The sequence below is a fragment of the Pelobates fuscus genome, chromosome 6 (genome assembly GCF_036172605.1).
Source record: "Pelobates fuscus isolate aPelFus1 chromosome 6, aPelFus1.pri, whole genome shotgun sequence".
NCBI classification, from domain to species: Eukaryota; Metazoa; Chordata; class Amphibia; order Anura; family Pelobatidae; genus Pelobates; species Pelobates fuscus.
Genome location: NC_086322.1, coordinates 281,016,575 through 281,025,008, shown reverse-complemented (window position 1 = coordinate 281,025,008; position 8,434 = coordinate 281,016,575).

Genomic DNA, 8,434 nt, shown 5'->3' with positions numbered 1-8,434 from the left:
CTTTTGGAGTAACCACTGTAACAAATACATTTGAGAAAAGTATCTGGACGCAGTTTCATTGGTAGGTTTTGTAGCTAACGTTAAAATTAAAGTGAGACCAAAAGACATCGAAAGAAGTTTAATATTATCAGTGACTTGACATGGTATGACCATATGGTGAGACTACATTCCTATATATTTTACATGACACACAGTAGTGATCCGAGGGTCTGTGACTGCTGGGTGCAATATGTTTTGGGGGCCTCTGTGGATGTGGCCAAGTTACCCTCTCACTGCGTCACACATTAAAGGCCTGCTCCTTATATATTATTCCTCTAAAGCCTGGGTGAATATCTCAGGAAATATAATCTGTGAAAATCTATTGAAAATTTAAAACCCCTTCAGTTACTTACTTTAATCCAGCGCCGGGCTCCCTTGGCGCTGGTGACCTCTCCTCCCTCCCGAGCAGAGTGGTATGCACATGCGCGGCAAGAGTCGCACGCGCATTCAAACAGTCCATAGGAAAGCATTTCTCAATGCTTTCTTATGGACGTTCTTATGGAAATTTGCATCCAGCGTCGCAGAAGTGCCTCTAGCGGCTGTCAGGAAGACAGCCACTAGAGGTTGGATTAACCCTGCTATGTAAACATATGAAGGGTTAGAACCTGAGGGACTTGGCACCCAGACCACTTCATTGAGCTGAAGTGGTCTGGGTGACTATAGTGTCCCTTTAAAGCTAAATAAAAGCTAAGAGTATTTTCTATAAATCCTCGAGTGCACCTCTCCTTGGATATTAAACTATTGTAACCAGAGGTTCTTGCACTGGGGGAAAGTAAAGTTTGTATTGGGAACTGTAGTGCAACTGTAGTGATTGTGATATTTATATTATGTATACATTTCGCAGTACACTAATTGGCCCGTTATAGTGCCATTCCTCTAATTCACTTTCCCGAATCTTTTTTTGGTGGATGAAGTTTTGAGGACACGAACCACCACAAGCACAAAATTCGCCTATTCCCGAATTTTTTTTTCTATTTTCTAACAAATTGGTCTGGCTGAAGTTTGTGACATAATGAGTGGGTGTAAATGGGGGAAGAGGTAGGGCAGTGATTCCAAATCTTTTTTCACTTGTGTACCCCTTGGCAGTTATGATGACATTCCTAAAATACTATAAACCACTACGCTCCTACCTCCCTGGCCTGTTCCCTGACCCTTTGGACCCTTACTGAGAGCCGTAGTGTCCAGGCGCTATTAGCAGGTCAAACCTAAAACTTGCACCTTCCATTTCACCAAAAAAGTGCTTTTTCGGGGGAAGCTTTTATCCCCTGAACTGAAAAATTGCTCCCTGAAACCCCCAGGGTGCTACTTTCCACAATGGAGACATTGTGCCTGGTAAATCACAGAGGATTGACCCAAGGTGAATCTTTGACTGTGTGGCGTTTTGACAATTCTACATGGAATCTGAGAGCTATTTTCAGAGAATGGGCGCTCGGATATGCCCTTTAAAATTATGTATGGCATGTGGGGGTAACTTACTGTTTGATGGATGTTTTGGGGGTATTCCTATGTTTTTCTCTCTGTATCCAGGAGATAATTAGTTTCCAGTAATCAACTCAGTTATCTTCCAGACACAGAGACGCCTGGGCTGGCTTAAGGAGTTCTGAATAGAGACCCCATGCTGGGGGTATGGGTATAAATGTATGGACGTTTTGCTGAATAAACCAGTTCTTGTTCAGAAACAAACACTGACACATATGCAGATACATAGACACAAAGATACAAACACTGACACTGATGCACATACAGACACACAGATACTACAAATGCAGATACAATACCACCTTTATCGAGCAAGCTAATAAAGTAAAAAATAGTCTGATTAATAAAGGATATAATGAACAATTAATAGAATCTACCATATCACAAAACCTTGAAATCAGTCAAAAAGACCTCATACATAAAGAAAAAGCACAACAATCCCAAAAAACAGATTTTACACTTCCTATAATATTAGACTATAACGACAAAAATAGACATCTGAAGAAGATTATGAATAAACACTGGCACCTTCTAAAAGAAGATCCAATTTTAAAAGATATAATCCCAGAAAGACCAAAAATTATTTTTAGAGGCGCACCAAATTTAAAAATGCACCTTACAAAAAATTTTACTAGGGACGCCAAACCTAATCTTATCAAAGAAATTTTTTTATCCTTAGGTAAAGGTTTTTACAGATGTAACAGCTGTGCAGCTTGTAAAAAAACCAAGACTACAGATAAAAAAAGGACCACATTTAAATCTAATAACACGGGTAAAATTTACACAATAAAGGAAACTATTACCTGCGAAAGCAAGAATGTTATTTATTTATTAGAATGTCCATGCGGGCTCCAGTACATTGGACGCACAATAAGAGCACTAAAAACTCGTATAGCAGAACACTGCAGAAACATTGAAAAGAATTACACTAACCATTCAGTGTCATCCCACTTTTGTATACACAATAATGATCCAAAGCATCTTACATTCATGGGGATAGCCACAGTGACAAATCACTGGAGAGGTGGAGACCTGATTCGAAAAATAGGCCAAAAAGAGATGGAGTGGGTTTTCAATATAGACACCCTCCATCCTAACGGATTAAATATAGAATTCGATTTATACAATTTTTTATAACCCCTTTTTTTTTTTTTTTAAATTAATTTTTCCAATTTATTTTTTACTTACAATTTATCTATTCCATTCTTTTTATCAGTCTCCCCATCCTCTTATTTGTAACTACTAGCGCTGCATGCTTTGTATATGTTTTTTATGTATTTCGCATTTTTTCTTTTTAATGGCATTTTATTGTATCATGTCTTATTCATGCTCCAGTTGTTAATATGGCTTATAGATCTGTAAAGCCACCTTTTTTTAACATATTGACTTTTTTATCTGTCATTTTACTTAGTTTCTATATTTGTTGTTTTTCTGTATATATTTTTCACATATTGTTTAGTTCCTTTGTTGTTTCTAATCTGAGTGTGCACTTCCAGCATACACTGTTATTTATTACACCACCCACTTGGGTTTATTTCCCTGTATATACAGTGTTGCACTTTTTATGGGTTAATAGACTCTTTCCCTGTTTATACATATACTCCAAGATGTATATATATTTGTATATGGATTATTTGGTATTCCATCGATAAGCTGCATATTAACTTTTTCTCTCTATCGAGATTACTACCCTGAAGATCGCCCCTCCCAACAAGAATACAAACCGGAACAGTTCCGGCAACATTTGCGTTCCACCAGTGGAACCGGAACAGTTCCGGCAACATTTGCGTTCCACCAGTGGAACGCATAATACCCTCATGGTCCCTAACATCGCATCACTTCCGGGCCGACACCGGAAGTTACGTTAGATGTACCCGAAAGACTTAACGAGCAAAAATCCAGCAGTAAGATTTACTTTTTTCAAATGGACCTTATCCAACTGAATGGAACACAGCATCACTATTATAGTCTTGTATGTGTTCCATATATGGAACACGGATATCACCACGAACACATTGCGCCGCGTCACTTCCGGTATGACGCGTGCGGTCCACCAGTGGTTACAGGAAGCATCAATTGCACAAAGCAGGAAGCAATCATCACTATTAGGACTCCTATATAAACGTTTGGTACCAGGACATTATCCACACTTCTGAGGAAGCCTTTTTACAGGCGAAACGCGTAAAGTGGACTACTAGAGACTATATACTTATTTTTTTATTTACTTTTAATATATATTTTTGTCAATAAATTATCCTTTTTATTATACTGGGATTTTTTATCATTTTTATTCCTGGCTACCAACCTGTTCCTTGGTGGGGACCATACCACCCAAGCTATTAAGACTAGAGCAAGTTCTGCTCTAGCAAATGTGAGTATAATACTTTTTTAATTATTCACGTCTTTTATCTATACATATTGCACTATTTGGAGTCATTTTGTCTTTCCATATATTGCCCATCTGAGACTGTGAGGACAACTACATATCCTTAGGCGGGGATTGTTCCGTCCAGGCGTATTAACAGCTGAGCTCTAAGTTAGCTCTGGGCCATGTGAGTGTGGATTACTTATTACCTATTATCCACCCACTATATTTAATATACTACACTATCATTGCTTTTATGTTTTATGTTTTTTTGAGGTCAATTGATCATCAACCTGTTCCTTGGTGGGGATTATACCACCTATGCCCTTAAGACTAGAGCAAGTTCTGCTCTAGCAAATGTGAGTACGATACTTTATTACCTATTCACATATTTTATATATATACACTCTGCACTATTTGGAGTTCTCTTATTTTTTCATATATCGCCCATCTGAGATCGTGAAAGAAAGCCACATATCCATAGACGGGGATTGTTCCGTCCAGGCGTGTTAACAGCTGAGCTCTGAGTTAGCTCTGGGCCATGTGAGTGTGGATCACTTACCATTATTTATCCACCCACTATATCTGACATACCACACTATTACTGTTTCTATGTTCTATGTTTTCTTTGAGGTCAATTGTATAAGAAGACCACTTGATATTACCATTGTGTACGTATATTTGTATATTTTTACGTATCTACACTAAGGGCGCGGTTTCCTTCTTTTTCTTTTTCCACATCCATTTACTACAAGGTTGGGGTTCCTTGTACTGGTTACTGCTGCCACACCACCCAAATATATATAGTGAGCGCCTAATCCACCAATACCTACAAATAATGACACACACATAGAGTTACACACACTGACACACATGTAAAAACACAGACAAACAGATATAAACAGTGACACACAGTTGCACAGACACACATGCAGATACACAGATACAAACACTGACACACATACAGATACAGACCCACAGATGCACACACTGACACACATACTGATTTACAGACACAAAAATAGAAACACTGCCACACATGCAGATATACAGACACAAAGATGCAAACAGTGACACACATACAATTGCACAGACTCACTGATACAGATACACATACATACAGATACACAGATACAAACACAGACACACATACCGATACACACACTGACACACATACAGATGTACAGACACACAGATACAAACTAACACAAATGCAGATAAACAGATACAAACACTGACAGACATGCAGATACACATATACACAGATACAAATAAGGACACACATACAGATACACAGATACAAACACTGGGGCACACACTGACACACACAAATGCACAGATACAAACACTGACACACATATAGATGCAAACACTGACACACAAATAGATGCACAAACTGACACACATACAGATGTACATACACACAGATACAAACACTGCCACAAATGCAGTTGCACAGACACACTAATACACAAGCTGACACATGTGCAGATAAAATAAATGGACACACATACATATTCATAGACATATCGATACAAACACTGCCACACATGCAGTTACACAGGCAAACTAGTACACAAACCTACACACATGCAGATACACACACTGACACACATGCAGATACACAGATACAAACACTGCCACACACAGATAAAAACACTGTCACACATGCAGATACAGAAACACAAATACAAACACTAACACACATGCAGATACAGATATAAACACTGACTGGATGCACACACACAAACACTGATATATATACAGATACAGACACATAAGCAAACACTGACATGTAGATGCACAGACACAAACACTGCCATACATGCAGTTGCACAGACACGCTGATACACAAACTCACACACATGCAGATACACACACTGACACACATACATATGAACACATATACACAAACTGCCATACATGCAGATACACAGACATATAAAGGCATACAGATACACTAAAACATGCAGATATAGACACATAGATACAATGAAACACATACTGATACAGAAACACAAATACAAACACTACACACATACAGATACAAACACTGACATGGAAACAAGCACTGCCACATATACAGTTGCACATACACAATGATACACATGCAAATACACAGATACAAACACTGACACACATGGACACAAATACTTCATACACATGCATGCATACAGGTCTCAATTTAGCCATTCTTCAGTTTCCTATATTTTAGGTGCAGGGTGGCTTCTGCTGGCTGTGACTGGTGGGAGTTGGGGGCTTGCTTCTCTCCTAGTCTGGTTCCCCATACAGCATGTGGCTTTCCCCTCCTGTGCACTGTGTCTGAGTGTGAGTGAGTTGGGAGGAAGAGCTCTCAGCTCTCCCTGCGGATTCCCATGAGAGTATATGAAAAATGTCAGTAATGGCAGTCCAGGCTGGGACTGCAGGGTGAGTAGGTCCATCAAGTGACCCAGGCACTCATGGCCACCCGAAGGACATATGTCTTCAGGGTCGTGTGCTGCAGCGCTGTTATAGACCCTGGAGACATGTTTCCATCAGGTGGCCCAGAGTGCCTTGGCCACCCGATGGACCCACTGCAGGTTGAATCTGCAGTTGCATTATGGAAGGAGTTTCCAACCCATGGTACGAGCACCCCCAGAGGGGCAGGTTTGAAACCCCTGCCATAATGGAACCGCAGACTCAACCTTGAGCCTAATGCCAGCTGGGGACCAGGTAAGTAGATGGGTGACAGTTGGGTGAGGAAGCAGAAGGAGGGGAAAGCGTTAGGGTGTTGCCAGTCCTGATTTTGTACACCCTTACAGATTTGCCCACTTGAGTGAAGATACTGGGAGTATCAACTCAGGAGTGGATGTGCTGTAGGAAGCTGCCTCTTCTAACAGACGGGTGAACAGCTCCTCTAGTATAAATGGGATCCAGAATGTCGGAAAGGCTAGACAGGTTGTGGTGGTAGGGGATTATTTTATTAAAAGAGTAGACAGGGTAATCTGCTGCTCTGATTGCATCAGGCAGTTTCCTGTCTCCTGGGTCCTTGGATCCGGCATGTTGCTGACAGAGTGGATGGATTATTGGGAGGGGTTGCAGATGACCCACCTGTCATGATCAATATTTCATGACAGAGAGTTACATGGCAAACTTAAGAAGAGGACCTCCAAGGTGGTATCTGAGATATTATCTCTGCCATGCACTAGAGTGGAAAGTTAGTGGGAGATTAGAGAGCCAACGTGTAGCCGAAGTCTTGGGTACAAATGTTATAGCCATGATAGACTGCAACTGTATAGAAGAGGGTCTTTTGTGCTGGGGGACAGGGTGGCAAGAAGGGTGGAGGAGGCTTTACCCTAGGAGTAGAGGGGAGGGTCAAAGAAGGGTAAATGTGGTAGATCGTTTATAAAAGAAAGCAGGCCCGGACTGGCCATCGGGCACACCGGGCAAATGCCCGGTGGGCCGCGGTGGCCGTGGGGCCGAGGCCGGCAGGGGAAGTCCCAAGATCTCCCCTGCCGGTCTATGCAGGGCCGGCACTATCCGAGCGCCGGCCCCGCTGTCTTCAATGAAGGGCCGGTGAGGAGATCAGAGATCTCCCTCACCGGCCCCCTTGGAGAGACCTGCGGCACATGCGGCTGGGGAGGGAGGGAGAGGACCCGGCGGAGCTCTAGCTTGCAGCTCCGCCGGGTTCCTCTCGCGAGATCCGGCGCGTTGCCATGGCAACAGCCGGATCTCGCGAGAGTGAACTCTAGCCCGCAGGCTAGAGTTCACTCACCCACTGGACCACCAGGGATGGTGTCGGAATGTCTGTCCCCCCCTCTCACTCACCAGCGTGCCGGTCCCCCCCTCCCAAGCTAAAGGTAAGAAGGGAGGGGGGGACATAATGGCTACTTTTTTTTATTTTACCCCCCAAACACTCAATCCCTTCTAACATTCACACCCATCATACAGCACTCTCACACCCATCACACACAGCACTCTCACACTCATCACACACAGCACTCTCACACCCATCACACACAGCACTCTCACACCCATCACACACAGCACTCTCACACCCATCACACACAGCACTCTCACACCCATCATACAGCACCCTCACACCCATCATACAGCACTCTCACACCCATCACACACAGCACTCTCACACCCATCACACACAGCACTCTCACACCCATCACACACAGCACTCTCACACCCATCATACAGCACCCTCACACCCATCATACAGCACTCTCACACCCATCACACACAGCACTCTCACACCCATCACACACAGCACTCTCACACCCATCATACAGCACTCTCACACCCATCATACAGCACTCTCACACCCATCATACAGCACTCTCACACCCATCACGCAGCACTCTCACACCCATCACGCAGCACTCTCACACCCATCACGCAACACTCTCACACCCATCATACAGCACTCTCACACCCATCATGCAGCACTCTCACACCCATCACGCAGCACTCTCACACCCATCACGCAGCACTCTCACACCCATCATACAGCACTCTCACACCCATCATACAGCACTCTCACACACAGCACTCTCACACCCA